Source organism: Mus musculus, chromosome 10 (genome assembly GCF_000001635.26).
Source record: "Mus musculus strain C57BL/6J chromosome 10, GRCm38.p6 C57BL/6J".
NCBI lineage: Eukaryota > Metazoa > Chordata > Mammalia > Rodentia > Muridae > Mus > Mus musculus.
In genome coordinates, this window is record NC_000076.6 from 39,356,296 (window position 1) to 39,374,319 (window position 18,024).

The 18,024-nt window shown below is 43.7% G+C and overlaps 1 protein-coding gene and 1 long non-coding RNA gene across 7 annotated transcripts in view; one reads left to right on the forward strand and one right to left on the reverse strand.

The window, feature by feature from the left end:
* Positions 1 to 11,420: 11,420 nt before the first annotated feature.
* On the reverse strand, positions 11,421 to 13,317 carry Gm31616 (predicted gene, 31616). Of its 2 annotated transcripts, none has more exons than NR_168583.1 (2): positions 13,200 to 13,317; positions 11,421 to 12,310 (listed from the first exon to the last, which is right to left on the reverse strand). It is a non-coding gene; the product is annotated as a predicted gene, 31616 (long non-coding RNA). The 2 variants fall into 2 exon arrangements; NR_168582.1 differs by having other exon boundaries at positions 12,953 to 13,317.
* Positions 13,318 to 13,447: 130 nt separating this feature from the next.
* The window catches only part of Fyn (Fyn proto-oncogene), a 195,639-nt gene continuing 191,062 nt past the window's right edge, over positions 13,448 to 18,024 (forward strand). For 3 of the 5 annotated variants that reach the window (NM_001122893.1, NM_008054.2, NM_001122892.1), the window contains exon 1: positions 13,504 to 13,895. The gene's annotated coding sequence lies outside the window, so the exon portion shown is untranslated. Of the gene's footprint in view, positions 13,896 to 18,024 lie in introns of all 5 variants that reach the window. The other 2 variants (XM_011243117.3, XM_006512540.4) reach the window with 1 other exon arrangement.

Sequence of the window (18,024 nt, forward strand, 5' to 3'; positions counted from 1 at the left end):
TATTCACCGACAGTAACATCTCTTCTTGGATTATCTCAGGAATCTCCTATTTAACTGGAACCAAAATATCAGAGGGAGGTAGATCAGCCATGTGGAGGTTAGGCAGTGACCCAGCCATTGAGCTGTTTTAGGCCTATCAAAATATAAAGGCTGCGTGTGTGTGTCTTTCATTCGGGAACCCAAAACATCGGGACTAGGTAACAAGGAACGCAGCCATCGCCGCCAGGATTTACACATAAAAAATTTGCTGCAGACACTTCTTCTTCTTCTTGTTTTTCCCCTCGGATTTGTTAGAAAATATCATCACTGTTTTCACATCCACCTAAGTTAAAAGCCCAAAGATTGATGGGTTTCTTTCTCGCCTTGCCTTCCTGCTCATAATCAAATCATATGGTTTATATTCCCAGCACTCATCTTGACCTTTCTACTCAGTGTTGAATTCAGTCCAAATCTGTGTCGTCAGACTCCACCCAGCAACATGCTAACTCGTCATCCTAGTCAGATCCTGGCACAGAGGCTTTGAGCTTCTGTCTATGTAGCAGCCTTGTGTGTGTGTGTGTTGATGTGTGTGTGCACGTCATGTGTGCAGGTGCACTTACACCTGTGCAGAGGTCAGAGGTTAATATTGGGCATCTACCTCAGACACTCTTCACCTATCCTTGGTTAGACTGGCTGGCCGGTGCTCTCTAGGAATCTACCTCTATATGCCACCCCAACACTGGGATTGCAGCCCTACGTAGCCACAGCTAGGTCTTTGCTTCGTTGCTCGGAGTCTGAACTGAGGTCCTCACGCTTGCCCAGAATGACAGAACACTTCTCGGACTGAGCTGTCTCCCCAGACCTTGCACTTTCTTCATGTAAAACTTACTGGTATTATTCACCTGTCGGAACCCTCCATGGTTTTCACATAGTGTATAAACTGAACTCCAAGCTAGCTTTCATAATGGCTCTGTATGTTCTCACCCATGTCTTCTTCAGCCTCACGCATCTTCCCCTCCCTCCATACCAGCCTCCTCCTTTCTGCTCTTTGCATCACTTTGTCTGGCTACTCTAGAGCCTTTGCACACGAGGTTTCCTCTTGTTGGAGTGTTCGCCATGATTCTTCCTACCCCTTACACTAACAAGTCTAATTTTAAACTCTTCAAAGAGGCGTTTCTGGCCTCTACCAATGCCCTCCTTCACATCTGTACTGTAACCCAATTGCTCTCTTCACAGCCATGTGTCGCTACATTCAGGTTTTTTTTCTTATCAGTTGTACCTTGCCATTATACTTAAAGATTTGGGAGAGCAGAACATAGCATTTATTCAGCAGCTTACCCACAGTGCCTGGCACAGTGCTTGCCATGTGACAGACTAGAAAGAAATACTTGTTGAATAATAAAGATTTCCCTGTTTAGCTTTTCCTGAATTTTAAATTTTTTTCCTGATTGGAAAGGGCTGCATACATGTACTGCATTTTAAATATTAAGTATATTATAATTTTTCAGGAGTTGAGTTTATATATTATGGGAATACAATATTACTAGATATTAAGCATGTGAGGGTCTCTTGCTCTGCTTTCTCTGTGAAGTTTTCGGTCCACAGATGTTTGCACATTGATATTTTTGCATCTGTCTTTCTATAATAAACTGAGATGCCACGCTTATGCTGAACTTATCCAGTGAGCTCATGAATATTCATGTTCACTTTCTTCTAGCTTGTACTTTAATGTTTCATTTATTTACATTTTTATCGTAAATTCATATTAGATTTGTTCTATGTCCTATGTTCTATGTTAAGACTTACCTTATCCCAATACTCTTTATTTAATACTCTTTGCATTTACAGCTTATTTGAAATGACACATTCAACTTATTATGTGCTTGTAAGTATTTGAGTGTATCCCAGCAGTTTGAAGAATGGTCCCTTCAGGCATCTGTTTACTCCTGAGTTAGTGACATTGTTTCCTCATCTGATAAGGCCGGCATCTACAGTGGTCAAAGGTTTCAGTGTCTTCTCTCTTCCCATTCGTGGATTTTTTTTTCCCCTTCTAGATACACTTAAAAGAAGAAAGAAAAAAAAAAGGCCCCAGTAGATTTTGAATTGAAATTGCATTTGATTTATATAGTTTAATTTGGGGAAATTGAAATCTTAACATTATTAAGTCTTCTCTCCCAGGAACATGGTCTGTCTTTCCATTTAATTCTTTTTAAATTTATGATTTTCAGGAAAAAAAAAAAACCCTGTGCTTTTTTTTTTTTTTTACAAATACATCCTACTTCCTTTTAGGTGAACACAGGAGACACTGAATCACCAAGCACTTTGATGTTCACACTGCTGGCTAGGAGCAGTTTGTTGTATGCCGGGTGTGTAGACTCTACTGTGGTTACCTACCACAGTATATGGTTATAAGAACACACTCAACTTGCTAGCAGGGCAAGCTGGCAATCTAGAGTGATGCTCTCAGTGCCAGTGGTGTTGAGTGAGACGATTCATTTTGCCTGTCTGTTTTCCTGGGCAGCAATGTGCCCAGCTTATGTGGTAATTCTAAGCTTGCCTGTGAGGTTGTTTCCAGGTAAGACCATCACCAGGGTCAGTGGCATAAATAAAGCATATTTCTGTCCTCATGTAGGTGGACACCATCTGATCATCTGGGCCCCTGAGGAGAACAAAAAGTGTGGGGAGGAGATGCTCTCCTTTTCTTCTTAAAGCTTGCGCTGGGTCATCAGCCCTCCTGTCTTCTCTGGGACTCAATCCTTAGTCTCCTGGATAGCATCGGCTTTCCTGAGTCTCAAGTTTGTGGAGAGTAGATAATACAATTCCTTAGTTCCATTCTGTATGAGCCAGTGCCTACTAAACTGTGCAGTGTGCTCATATGCATGGTTCTGGTTTCACTGAGAACCCTGGCTGAGAGAGTGAGTAAATATCTGGCTCCATGCCCCCTCTGTTGGAATGCCCCAGATACCTACTCCCAAGGCTCCCATGGGCGCTGCTGTATTTAACCCTGGGAAGACAGCTTGATGCATCCTCCGCTCACGCCCTGCCCATCCTCATTCCCCATCCTTACTCTTAGACTTGGGGACCTGGAACCACTGTCTTATAATCATCCCTAACACTTATCTTTGTCTCAGGTCAGCTTCTGAGGAAACCTAAAGCAAGACACAAGTCCTTTTTGTGTCTAGTGGGTATTCTAAGTACTACTGTAAGAAACTGTAGTTTCTAACTAGATACATACAAATTCTATTTTTTTATAACTATAGGCAGATATGTGTCCACATAAGATCATACCCAGACACAAGTGTTTGACATGCAAAAATTATAATTGTGAAACTGTCTTACATATGTGCTTTAATAGTACAAGTTACTATATGTACACCTAAATATAAATACATCATCTAGATTTATGCTCACCCCTTACATATGTATACCATATGTATATATGTATACATACTGTGTGTATATATATATATATATATACACATATGCATATATACATATATGTGTATATATACAGTATACATATATGCTCATATACGTATACAAGGCAATGTTTATAATTACCAAGGTGCTCCTGCTGAGTCACCACCATCATGGACATTAGTCATGTGCAAGCCCATCAAGCTGCCGGAGTAACCAGGGTATTGGGCAGGGCTGGTTCAAAGGAACAGTGTATGCAGATGTTCATGGAATTTATAGACTACTAGCCACTCCATCACCATAACATGAAAGGCCCAGTATAAGAGAATGCTGTGCTCTAGCTGCAGGACTAAGAAGAAAGGCCTGAAGCTGGACTAAACTTGCTGCTAGGTCCTAGATACCTGCCCATAACCTGTCAACTGCTTAATAAAGTGTTTGTATCACTTTAAAAAAATAATTGGGCTGTACAGAAGGCTTGGCAGTTAAGAGTATTGTTGTTCCTATAGAGGACAGAGGTTCAAATCTCAGCATCCACATGGCAGCTCATAACCATCTATAATGACAGTCTTAGAGGATCTGACTCCCTCTTCTGACCTGGGCAGGCAGCAGGCATGGACATGGCACATAGACATATATACAGGCAAAACACTCACACATATATAATAAAATTTAAAAATATTTTTTCAAGGGTATTTAGACTTCATGCAATTTTTATTCCACTCATTGCTCTTAAACCTGGCTTAGTATTGTTGGAAGCTGGCTCCCATTCTGAATTCACTTATTACTTTTAATAGTATTACAATATCAACTCTTTTGGTCTTTGCAAGTAGACAATTACATTAACAGGAAATATTAAGAATTTTGTCTCCTCATTTTTCGTACATGTGGCTCCTTCTTATTGTATTTACAAGGATTTCAGAACAATATTAAGCATTAGTGCTGAAAGGAATACCATTGTGTGGCTTCAGATTTGAGTAGAAATAGAATGCTTCTGTTTTTTTTTTTTTTTTTTTTTTTTTTAATGGAGAGAGAGTTAATGCAGGGGAGCACATAGACCTTAGCCCAAACAATTTAAAAAATTCACAAAGGCTGAGCTGATCATGGTGGCACATGCCTTTAGACTCAGAACTCGGGAGGCAGAGGCAGGTGGATCCCAGCCTGGTCTACAGAGTGAGTCCTAGGACAAAAAGGGCTACGTGAGGATCCTTGTCTTTTTTTTTTTTATTCCATTATTTATTTCTTCACTTTACATCCCAATTGTAGCCACCTCTTCTCGTGGTCCCTTCTGCCCTCCCCTTCACCTCTGAGAAGGAGGAGGTGTCCACAACCCCCCCCCCCCAACACCAGTGCCAACCCACCCTGGCATCACTGCAGGACTGGGTATATCCTCTCTCACTGAGACCAGACAAGACAGGCCAGTTAGGGGAATAGGATCCATAGGCAGGCAACAGAGTCAGGGTAAGCCCCTGCTCCAGTTGTAGGGGACCCACAGAAAGACCAAGCTACACATCTGCTACATGTGTGTGGGGGTTCTAGGTCCAGCCCCTTTATGCTCTGCAGTTGGTTGTTCAGTTTCTGGGAGCCTCCAAGGGTCCAGGTTAGTTGATTTTGTTGGTCTTATTGTGGACTTCTTGCCCACTCTAGAAGAAACCCTGTCTTGAGGGAAGAAACAAGGGGAAAAGAGAGAGAGAGAGAGGGAGAGAGAGAGAGAGAGAGAGAGAGAGAGAGAGAGAGAGAGAGAGAGAGAGAGAGAGAGAGAGAAAAGAAAGGAAGGGAGAAAGAGAGAGAGAAAGGAAAGAAAGGAAGGGAGAAAGAGAGAGAAACAAAGAAAGATACAAGATGAAACTACTTTTACTTAAGTTGAAAGGTGCTCTACAAAACTTAATCTTAGTAGAGTTGGTTTTCTTGGTTTAAAATGAGTTCAATTGCCAAGGTCCCTGAATGATGTCAGCCTATTTGGTACCTTCCCTGACTGCTTCAGTTTTCCTGACTTCTGGTTCCGGTTCTGTTTCTGTGGAATGTAATGAGCAGCATTCTTCCTTAAGTGAGTCCGGGGCTTTAAGATATTAGGGCAGCTGAGCCTAATTTGCAAGACAGCAAACTTAAACTTGGAGAACATAAAAGGGGTAGAGGGATCCGGACTCACATATTGCAGGGAAGCATCTGACAATCTCACATGGCTACACACACACACACACACACACACACACACACACACGCACACACACTTGGGTGTATTTTCACATAGATATATTTCATAAGCTCTGACTATGTAAAGTCATCTTGGGCTCCCTAAGATACCTCAGTGTCTACTCAACACTCAGCTTCGCGTGCTCCCGGCAGACAGATTTATGTACACGTACAAATCATGTGTGGTCGATAGTGAGATGACTCAGAGAATAGAGGTGCTCACTGCCAAGCCTGACTGACAACCTGAGGTCAATCTGAGGCTCAAATAGTGGAGGGAGAGAACTGACTCTCAAAGCCATCCATGCTCCTGCTGTGGCATATGCATGACGGCACGCACACACTCATGCACACACACAAATAAATAAATGTAACAAATAAAACATAAATGGTGTTTGAAAAAAGACAAGCATTTAGGCAATTTTATCAAAACCAAAATCTGTAGATGATTTCCATGTCAATAATAGGTGATTAGTTGAGTACACTGGGGTCCTTAAAATGGATGTGCCTTTAAGTAGATCGTGTCTTGTGTCTTTCAGACTGGGTGAAAATGTTCAATTCCCCCTCATCTCTTGTGAAGTATAACCGACTCAGACCCTGCTTATACTCATCTGTAGAAAATTGGGAGTACAGCACACTGAAAGAATACAACTAACATTTCTGAAGGATAAAAATTAGGTACAGGATTTTTCAAGTGTGACTGTTAATGTTTATTGTCAACTTGGCAGGATTTAGAGCCAAGTTTCTCTATGTGCCTGTGAAAGATTATCTTGACCAGATTAAGAAAGGTAGGGGGATCTACCCTAAGAGTGGGAGGTATCATTCCCTGGGCTGTGATCCCCATAGAAAGGCAAAGAACCAAGCTTCAGTATTTCTGCTTCTTGACTGTGGGTGGAATGTGACCAGCTGTCACCTCCAGCTCCTGCCACCATGTCTTCCCAGCCATGATAGATTGTGACCTCAAACTGAAAGACAAAATAAATTCTTTCCCTTAAATTTCTTTTATTAGGGTATTTTATCACAGCAATTGAAAAAGGAACATAGCAATCACGGAGTAAGTTTTACGCTCCACATACTATCAACAGATGGTTGCAAACTGAAGATTGGTGCCATCTGACACATACCTTGGCAAAAAAAAAAAAAAAAATCCCTTGCCTTCTTAGTATCTGGCTTGATACGGACTGCTAGATCATACAATAAACAAAATAAAATGTTGGCCAATTAAACAAAGTGATATTCAAAGTGAAATTTAAAGGGTGGTAGTTGGTTGTACAATTACTGTTTAGAACTATCTTATGAATTTATATTATATACCTAAGTGAAATGTAAAATGAGTTTGGTACTGATGTGAAATGTGTATCTATCCACTGTCTCCTTGAACACAGGTTACTTATAATAGCTCCTAATATGGTAAGATATTCACCAAAGCCATTTCTTCTTCTTGGGAGCTCACTATTCTACATTTCAGGTTCCCTTGCATAGAGGTGCAGTCATGTGACTAACAGACAATGGTGTGTGCTATTTTAGGACTGACCCTAAACCCTGCCATGCCATTTCTTCTTTTCCTTATTTCCCAGTTGTTTGAACAGAATGATTTCAATGAAACCCAGGTTTGAAACCACATTTGAACAGCTGCACTGTGACTTGAGAGAGATCTAAATTTCTGTTCTGTAAAATCATGGAGATAGGATTGTTTGTTACAGTAACTGGCATTTCCTAACTAATATATTCACATTTGCATAACTTTGGTCTAATTTTTGATTTCTCAGTAACTAATACTTGGCTTATTCTGGGATAAGTGTCTAGGCTTGATCATTTGACTATAGTTAGGGTGGGCTCCTACAGTAAGTAATTTCATATAAACATAGCCACCCAGAGTCCACTTGGGGACACTGAAAGCCAGGAACCACCACTAGAGTTTCTACATGAAGGATATTAACAGGAACACGCTAAGACTGACTGGACCCCTTAAGCTTAAGGAAGGAGGAAAGGCACTATTCCATCCATCTTCCTATTTCTCAGGAGCCCTCATGCCAAAAGACTGTCTGTAAATCCAGATAATTAACTCTCAGAGACAATCAACCCTCCCTTGAGAAATGTAGATGAAATAAAAGCCAAAAGCTCATTCCTATTATGTCTAAGCAGGCACTGTTTGAGGAAGCTAAGATGAGCTCTGGCCTGTGATCTTTTTACTGAGGACAAATCATGAGTAGAAAGGAAGAAGTTCCTGTTTAATATGTAACATCAATCCCAGAACACAGGTTTAGGTGAACAACTGCTGTATCAGTTTGGTAATTCTGGTTAAACATCTCAGCTCTCTTTTGGGAGGAGTACTGCTCTCTGAGTTGCATGGCGGACCCGTCTCATTGTGTTCCATATGAGCTGAAGGAATAGAATATTCAGGTCCCTCCTATTTGAGCTACAGCTAGTGCCCTATCAGCCACTTGGGTAGTTCCACCTAAGGACTGGAGTTGTTAATAAGTGACGTGGATGGGAAGACAGGTTAGGATACACATCTAGACTTTGCTCTCCTATAGTGGTTGTAGTGTGGTAGTATGGGGGTTCTCTGAGAGCTGTCCTGGCCAGTTCTCAGGTGTGTGTCTGGATGCTGATTCTTTCCTGAGCGGAGTTCTTATCTACCCATTGAATCCATGAGCCAATCTCCTAATAAAGTCCTTTTTTGGCTTTATTAGACACAGTATGTTTTTTAATGCTGAATATTCTATTCCTTCAGCTCATATGGAACACAATGAGACGGGTCCCCCATGCAACTCAGAGAGCAGTACTCCTCCCAAAAGAGAGCTGAGAACCTTGACTGATACAATGATTTTCTCTGCCTTTTGTTGATCTTTCCATTGACAGCCTAATAACAGACCATTTGAACTCATGAAAACAGTAGCCATATATAGTATAAGATCTTATGCAGATGTGATTGCTACATTAGATAAAAGGTGAGACATGATCTTTTAAAAAGAATTATTTATTTATTTTATGTATATGAGTTCACTGTCACTGTTTTCATACACACCAGAAGAGTGCATCGGATCCCATTATAGATAGTTGTGAGCCACCATGCGGTTGCTGGGAATTGAACTCATGACCTCTGGAAAAGCAGTCAGTACTTTTAACTCTAACTCTGAGCCATCCCTCCAGCCCGAGACATGATCTTTAAGAAAAATAATTCTACTGAAATGTGTGACTTAAAAGGGTCTGGATCATGATGGGCACAGTCTAATACCTCTGCCAGACAAAAAGATGTTACAGCAGCTCACATTGTCAGCAGTGTTGTGCTGGTCTCATGGGTTGCTTTTGGGTATCTTCTTGGAAGTAGCAAGTTGACTTATTAATCTCTTAGGGGAACCTCACAGATAAATTTTGTATATATACTTGCAGATTTTGTCTATGAAAAAGTACAAACAATTGGATTTTTCCTTCTATAATATTTTATTTTAGTTTTTGAAGTTAATGTTACATAATTTCTCCCTTTACCTTTCATTGTTCCAACTCTTCCCATTCCTTGTATTCCTCCCTACTCTTTCTCAAATTCATGGCATATATATTCACACACACACATATGTATGTATATATATATATACATATATGTATATATCACAACATTTTTTTGTCCATATAACATTACCTGTATGCATATGATCTAAAGGCTGACTACTTGGTATTGGATAACCAACTGGGGACTCCTTACACGGAGAAGACCATTTCTCTTGCTCACCACCTTCCCCTGTTGTTCATAACTCTTTGTTAAGAATGGAAATCCCTTGAGCTTTAATTTTCCATGTTAGCATGCCCCATAGGTGTTGTCACTGTTCAAGGCTTCTTAGGTATCCTTGTTGATTAGACTTCATGAGTGTAACCTCACTGACATTTCTGGAAGACATAAACTCACAGCAAGCACCTGATTGATCCTCTAGCTTATAACCTTTCCACCTCCTCTTCTGCAACAATCCCTGAGCCTTAGGTACAGGAACCGTGTTGATGTATTGGCTGAGACCAGGCACTGCATGGTCTCTGTAATGATCTTCGTCTACTGCAAAGAGAAGTCTCTTTGATGAGGGGGTGAGAAGAACACCTATCGGTGGGACATTTAAAATGTAGTTAGGAAATAAGCTGGTTAGGAAGTGGCTGTTATTGGTTTTCATCTAAGATCCCTGACTTAGCCCCAGTTAACTGACTAGGTTCTATTAGCAGGCATGGTTTCTTTCTTTCTGAGCAGGCCATAAGTCCAATTAGAGAGCTGTTGGTTATCACCAAGGTATGCGTGCCATTATTGTGCCCTGACAGTTATCATGCTATGCTGGTGACTGCTGCTATTCATAGACATCATAGCTGGGTAGGACAACTGGATGCTTTCTCCCTTGAAAGTTTGCATGGAATGTCCTGGTGCCACGAAGTTAGTCATCACAGAGGAGGTTTTCAGATTAGACCCGGCTCACATACTTTTGGTCCTATGTCTGAAGTGGATGGTGCCTTAAGAAATAGGGACTTATCTTCTACCTTGGAGGCAACCAATGATGACAGCAATATTCTATAATGTTTTGGGAGTCACTTGGACAACCTTGATCAACAACTCAAAAGAGAACTTCTCATGCCTGGTGTTGTTTTGTTTTTAGATGGTCTATGTATCTTGTGGGGGGGGGGGGCAATGGAAAAGTTTCATTTAAACTAAATAGTGTATATGTATACAAGTCATGTTTTGTATTTAATTTTATATATATAGATAGTAATATGACTATGGCTTTTTGACACCCTTGCTATTATTTTACCCACATGCCTCTTTCTCCTGTATTTATCTCTCTCCCCTCTCCCAAATTAACCCCTTTCAATTTTTCCTATTTCCTCCTCCAATTTGCCTGTACCCCACCATTCCCCATTTCTGCCATTTTCTCCTCTACTTTCCGGGGCTTTGCAGTTCCTCCAGATTACGCACTCACATATGAAAACTTGGAACTGGGAACCACAGATGAGAAAGAGCATGGGATGTGTGTTTTCCTGGGTCTGAGTCACATCACTCAAAATGATCTCTACCCAAAATAGCTATCCAAATAGCTCTCTATCAAAATAGCTCTACCCATTTGCCTGAAAAATTCCATGGTTTCATTTTTCTTTACAGTTGAGTATTCCACTGGGTACGCGTCCCACATTGTCTTTAGCTGAAGAACATTTAGGTTGTCACCATGTCCTAGCTATTGTGACTAGAATGGCAATGAATATGGCTGAGCAAGTAGCTGTGAGGTATGATGTCATCATGTCTTTTGGGCATATGCTGAGGCGTGGTCACTTAGAATGCATTTCCTTTGTACATATCTGTGTGTCTTTGTGTAAGGTGTGTATGCATACATGTTTAGAGGTGTTCATACATGCTTGGGGGTGCACTTGCACACATATGCAGTGCCTGTGGAAGCCAGAGGTCAATGCTGGGCTTTCTAAATTGGTTCTCTAACATATTTCTCAGACAGGGTCTCTCACTGTTTCTGGAGGTCCAGACACTTGCCACTGTAACGGCTTTCATTTTTGTTTTGTTTTGTATTTTTCTCTTTTCTTTTCTTTTCTTTTCTTTCTTTTTCTTTTCTTTTCTTTTTTCTTTCTTTCTTTTTTTTTTTTTTTCTGAGACAGAGTTTCTCTGTATAGCCCTGGCTGTCTTGGAACTCACTTTGTAGACCAGGCTGTAGACCTCAAACTCAGAAATCCACCTGCTTCTGCCTCCCAAGTGCTGGGATTAAAGGAGTGAGCCACTACCGCCCGGCTGTAACGGTTTTGATAATGTGTGTTTTGGGGCTTTGTTAATGTGTGTTTTGGGGACTCAGACTCAGTCTCATGTGTACAGCAGCAAGCCATTTATTCACTGATCCATCTCCCTTCCTTGCACATTAGTTTTTTTTTCCAGTTTCAGTAACCATTTTTATTTTCTTGTTTGATTGGTAAGAAAACAAAAATCTCAAAATGGGAAACAGCTTAGCTAATAACACTAAATATACATTGAAAGCAAAACAGGAAACACAGATTAGACAAACCAAAAAAGAACACTAGACTAGAAACAGGGGACTTAAAGGTGAGAGAAACAGAACAAACAAAAACCCAAGCAAATAACAACCAAATCTAAGAGAAATTCTAGAACAATGTCTCTCCATTTGTTGGGTAATAGATACTGCCTGTAAGAAAATAAAATTTCAGGTTTAGAACAAAGCATGGCTTGCCTTGGGTAGGCTGAGGACACTGTTTAAGTCAAATCTACTTTGATGACCTTTGGGAGCAGATCAAAATGGGAAATAATGCTAACATCTTTCCAGGGCTTTCTCACTTGTTCACAACATCAGCAAATCTTCTTGTGGAGACAGAATCCCTTTAAAGCTATCCGGAGGAAGAGTTGTGGGGTTTTCCTGTTTTTTTGTTTTTATTTATTTTTTTCAAAAGTAAGTAAAGAGAAAAAAACAGAACAGAGTCTTGCTGGGAGTTGGTTAATTTGTCATTTAATCATTTTGCCTCTTATTGGTCCACTAATTACGTGAAGAAGCTATTATGCTGCAGATGCCAAAAATGAGACTCCTCTCAAAGAAATTATTAACAATGGAGTGACTTAGTACCATCTGCTCCAGGTTTCAGGAAGAGATCGGACATGGAATTCCTCAGTGTCACCTTCTCTTGTCCTCAGTTTCCTCGTCCATCACATGAGGATCATTTACTGAATAGCAGCAAATTTCTCAAAAGAGCACTGCGGAAAAGACAAAGAAAAAAAAGTCAGCAAAAGAGACTGGTATTTTTAAACTACAGGGGAAATGTACTGAGCAGGAAAGATAACACAGACCTTGAGCGCCTAAGGAAGCCAAGGCTGCTTCGCTTAAACTTACTTCTTAGAAGATTAGATTTGCTGAGGGGGAGGGATGAGTTTCTTACCAAAATCATTAAAGAAAATGATTCTGAACATGTCTTAAAACAGAGTTCTCAGTAAACAGGAATTGCCTATAAAGAAAATCAGGAAGGCAAAATGTTTCTTTTTATGAAGTTACATCCTGCCATAGAAAAGCTGAATCGGAAATAAAGACTGCAGACCAACCCGGCTATTATTTCGTCAAGGAAAATCTGAGCAAAAAGCTCAGCTCAGCCACCAGCGAAAACAAGAAAACCAAGAGAAGTTTGAATGCCCCAAGGAGCCAGACGAGCAATGGCCACTGGTAAACAGCTAGGGAAAAGCACAAGCAATCTCTACTGGGTGGTTTTGGGACTCTTTGTTGCAGGCCCCTTGAATTTCAGTCATACTTCTCTTTCACTTTTCCTGGGGTAGGTGTGGGGGGGGGGGCGGGGAGCATATTTGGGTACCCAAGAAAATGAGACTAACAAGTCATTAATTTCTTACTATTTGTTGTGCGTTTGCTGGTCCTAGCTTTCCCAGTTTCTGCAATGGTACTTCTCTACTTTGCTCCTCACTTCCCTAATTTGCCATCGCCATTCTTAACACCTTTCCATTTTATCCTCCCACTCTCAAAGGCGAGGCTATCTCTTTGGAGAAATAGGTTCCCATGGCTGTGAGGCTGGAGTGGCAGGTGCCAGTCTCCACTGGCAAAGTGGAAAGCAGCTCATTCCCTGCGCACTCTCCTGCCCACCTCACCAACTCGCAACTCCACACGATCCTCAGACACACAACTCTTCCTTCTCCGCCAACCTCGCATCCTCTCACACACCCTGTGGCCGTGCGCACCGCAGGCTGCCCGCCACCACTGTAAAGCTCAACCCACTCGGCGGCCCCACCCATGGCCGTCCCGCCTCCGACGCATTCACCAATGGCTGCCGGCGCTCAGCCCTCAGCGGGCCCTTTGATAGGGCAGAAAGACCTGACAGTCTCAGGGCGTGTCCCGCCCCCTCTCGAACCCCTCGGGATCCGGAGCAGCCCGAGCATCAGCGAGAGTAGCTGCGAGAAGCCGCGGCGGTGGCGGCGGCGCGTCGGTGCAGTTGCGCCATCTGTCAGGAGCGCAGCCGGCGGGGAGGGGGCTCCGCAGAGAGGAGGAGGGGTCGCCGTGCGCCGGGCCTCCGAGACCCGCCCGCTGGTCAAGAGCTCAGCGAGGCCGCCTCTAGCCGGAGCGTTTCGAGGACTCCCCGGGCACACACAAAGCCGCCACCCGCGCCAGGGAGGGACCGGGCTGCCGGGCCGGGGACACCGGCGCCGCCCCCTCGGCGCTTCGCGAGGCCCACGAGCTCCTGGGCCCCGCCGCGGAGCCGCGGGAGCCGCCTGGGCCGCGCCGGAGGAGGGCGGGGAGAGGACCATGTGAATGTGCTCCGGAGCTGAGCGCCAAGCCAAGCAGGTAAGCGACAGGGGATGCGCGGAGCCTCGGGATGCTGCGGAGACGCCCGGCCCAGCGCCCCCGCACGGGCTGCTCCCGCTGCGGTCCCGCCGCGCAGCCTCCAGGGCGCCCCGCGACGCAGGACACTGATGCGGGGTGCCGCCCCGAGGCTGCGCAGGCACCGGGGTGTCTTTCCTCGGCCGCCGGCGGGTGCCGGGTGGAAAATAGGAATTGGCTTGGGGGTGAGGTTGGCCCAGCTCCGCCCCCGCCCTCCTTTCGCGGCCCCCCGCGGGGACCAGGGCTGTGTGTGTTGTTTTAATGTCAGGGATGATGTAATCACTTAATAATTGATGCCCCGTGCTGCTTTCCTCCCCACCCAACCCCTGCCCCACTCCTCCACCTCTCGGCTTCCTCCCTCGGTGGCCCTTGCCGTTCCCCAGCGCATCCTCCTGCCTATTTCTGGAACCTCCCTTGCACTTCCCCCACCCTCCCCTTCACCCTTCCTGTGCTACCACCCACCCACCCTTCCCCTTTCCCCTGTGTCTGGCCTTGCCTCCTCTTCCTCTGTCCCCCCACCCCTTTTGCTCTCTCAAGCTTATTTCTCCTCCCTTCTCGACACGCTGGATTTCCTCCCTACTTCCCTAGGTCGGTAGACGGTTTTGTTTGGTCTCCTCTAGGCTCTCTTATCTTTGAGGCCACAGGGACTGACTGAGCTAGAAAGAGGCCACCAAGCTTGGGCCCAGGAGGCGTTTGCTGGGACTCACTGGGAGGAGGGATAATAAAATCACCCGTTTTGCCCCTCCTTCCTCTAATAAATCAGACTCATTCTGTGTGTGTGTGTGTGTGAGTGTGTGTGTGACACAAAGAGCCCTTTCAGTTCATAGAGGAGAGACACATAAAGTACCCAGGGCACCATGCTTCTTGTGTCTCATCCCTGGGGCGTCCCTTTCTTTCTGGTGAAGCAGTTGATCTCTTAGTCTTTTCTGCCACACTTACCAAAAAATGAAGGCTCCCGGATCCCGGGTGGCAGGTGCAGGCATTTAGCTGTGTTTACAGACTGGTAGCATTGAGTGGCAACTGCAGTTTTCTCTATTTAAGGTGGTGGTGGGGGGGATTATTTCAGCTGTTTTAGGAGTTGCTATACTTTCAAGGAACCTTCCCCTATCCCTCATTTCCCCCCTTTTCTTCTTGGGGGATAGTTACTGATACCTGAGACAGGATAAATTGATGAGGGATCAGAAGAATTTTGTGTCTGAGTCAGAATCAAACTGTTTAACACGAGTGAGGCAGCCTGACTGGATTCCCTAAAGTCCAAGGCCTCTTTGCTGAGTGAAGTCTTTTGAAATGTGCTCTGGTCTGCCCAGCAATGCTGCCTAGCCCTTTTATTTAAGAAACTGGGGCCATGGATAGCAAGCACTTGGGCTGGCGTTTGGAAGACCCTGGAGGTGTACCACTTGTCTGCTTCAAGGTTGACTTTGGAAGCTCACATCCGGCCTCTCACCCTTTGTGCTCAGTCTCCCTGTCTGGCTCTACCCAGTGAGTACCACACATTCAGACTTGGAGGAAGTGGTTTCAACTCTCACACTTTGGGTCTAGTTAATTATGAACAGGGGATGTAGATGTCTGAGTTCAGAACCTATGGTGTTCCTCTGAAGGTAGAAATGTTAATGTAAGTCTCAGGCTTAGTTTGTCAAAACTTAGGTCTGATCTGCTGATTCCTGGGTTGTGGGGTCTCAACTGTTGAAAGTAACGAAACTGTCCCAAGTTTACTCTTTAGCTGTTTTATCTGAAAAGAGTTGTGATCCATTAAGCTGACATCTTTTGTGGAACATATATATTTATACATATACACACACAGTAGAAGGGCTAATACTGAATGTTCTCTGAAAACAAAGGCTGGTTTGTTGGGATGCCAGACCCAGAAAGGAAAGTCAGTACACGATAAACTTGCACCGTACTGACCAAGTCAGAGGCACTTATTAATGATAAGGTTGCATGAGTGTGGGCGAACACCTCTACTTTCTGGAGGTCTGAAGTCCCCTCCCCCATCGTCTGATGTTCTTGAAGCCCAGGCCCAGCACACGTGTCAATTCTGAAGCCTTTGCCAGCTTCTCTGCTCCAGGCAAGCCACCATGTCTTCAAATTTGTCTTCCAACACCATTATCAGATTCTGTTTTTGTTTTCTGTCCATTTCTGCCATTGGGTAGAGAACCTAACCCAATGGTTTCTTGGTTTCTGTCAGGTTTTACTTTTGTTGGTATTACCTGGTAGTTCCATTTAATGAGCGACAAATGTGAATTAGATCAACGATATGGACCCAACGTCTTTTAAAAGAGACTCATGTTAGTAGCTAGAGCAGGCCTGAAAATGTATAATGGTGCTAAACCAAAATATATTTATTTTTGTTCACATGTAGCCCTGCATAGGTGTCTCTGCTCAGTAGCTGGCTTTCTTCTGTCCTGAGTGATTCTGGGTCCCATTATCCTATCATGCCACAGCTTTCCATAACCTGTTGTAACAGTTTCAACCTGTTTCAACGGATTGGTGGGATGAAGAGTTGGGGAGGGTGCATCTACCTTTAAAATGCTTTGGTCTGCACATGTCACTTCCACTCTGTCTTTAGAAGAGTCGTGGCTATATGACCATGCTTAACAGCAAGAGAATCCAATGAGAAGTGTAGGTTAGCCATGTGCCCCGAGAAAGGAAAAGGCTTGTGTGTTTGGTAAACACTTTTGCATAATAACACTTAACAAAAGCCATCATTGTTTGGTTGCTTTGATTTTCATCTTCAGCATGTTTTTTAAAAACCTGGCATTTTGTGATTTCGGGGGACCACTTATCACGGGGCGATCCTTAGCCACCACTCAGTCCTGGCTCTGCGGTCTTTGATGGGGTTCTTTTACCACAGAAGCACCCATCTTGGCCTAGTCTTCTTCAGGCAAGTCTGGAAACTCCAGAGAGTTTCTGTAAGGGAAGAGCCTTACAGATCGCAGTACCATTTTACGTACTTTCCTTAACAATTAAACTGACACTTGGTGACCCCAGAGGAGGGAGGGCTTCATGGGGACTGGACAGTGCAGACAAGGGAGTGAGAGTCGTATCTATTTGCTTAGGTTACTAAGGACTGAACCTCCGTTACTGTCTATTCACTGACACGGCTTTCTTTTATGACAGTTGCTGGTTTAGTTGGGAATTAGGCTTTTCCTCTTTTCCTTCAGCATCTTTCCATCACCAGCTTTCTTGGCTGTGTCTTTTCATCCAACACGTTACATGGAGGCTAATCCGTTAGCTTCTGGACCTGGAATAGGGGAACTGCTAGTGTTCCAAATGGTTCCTGGTCTCCACCGACCCCCTACATTAGTATAGGAGTCCAGCCCATACTGGTGATTACAGTTTATATTGTACTTTTATTTTTTTCAGTGACCATTTCCTTACATTTATCTGTCCTACAAACACTGTGCTGTTTCATGCAAAAAAGCAATGAGATAGGGCTGTGGCACTGAATGCATCGGAGCCCTTGTTCTACAGAAGCCCACAGCCTACTAGAGAAGATGGCAACAACACACAATAGCTGATGTTTATTGAGCACTCACCCTGGGTCATGTTCCACTTACAAGCTAATCTGAGCGATAATGATATGAAACAATGTCTCTGATAATCACTGTGTTGTGAAAGGAAAGTTACAAGCTTCAATAGTCTTGAGTAGCTAATTCTAAGGGAAGAGTCGGGATCAGGAACAGTTAGTGTGGCTACAGTATCTTTACCCTAGGCCACCAGGTGCAGGAGGAGGTAGGTGGGAGTGAGACTTGGTTAGCTGGATATTGTGGGAAGTCCTTTGTATCGTTTGGGATGCTGTAACTAGTTCAAAACTAGATGGGCACAGTGGAGATATGGACAGAGGGCTAGAACCAAGCTGAAGGAGAAATTGAAAAGATTGTTTTGAAAGTGCGTGTTCTGAGTGCCTTAGAGGAGGAGTTTCAAGTAGACCCGTGGCATGAGCCTCATTTGTATTTTATGAACTAACTTGGTCATAGTGTGGGACTTTGGCCAAGGGTGGACAAGAGCCATTCTGGGAGAATTGTTTGCAGAGTCTGAGAATGCAAATGAAGTGTGTATGGAAAGGGTTTAGCAGAGATAGGTGAGAAAGATT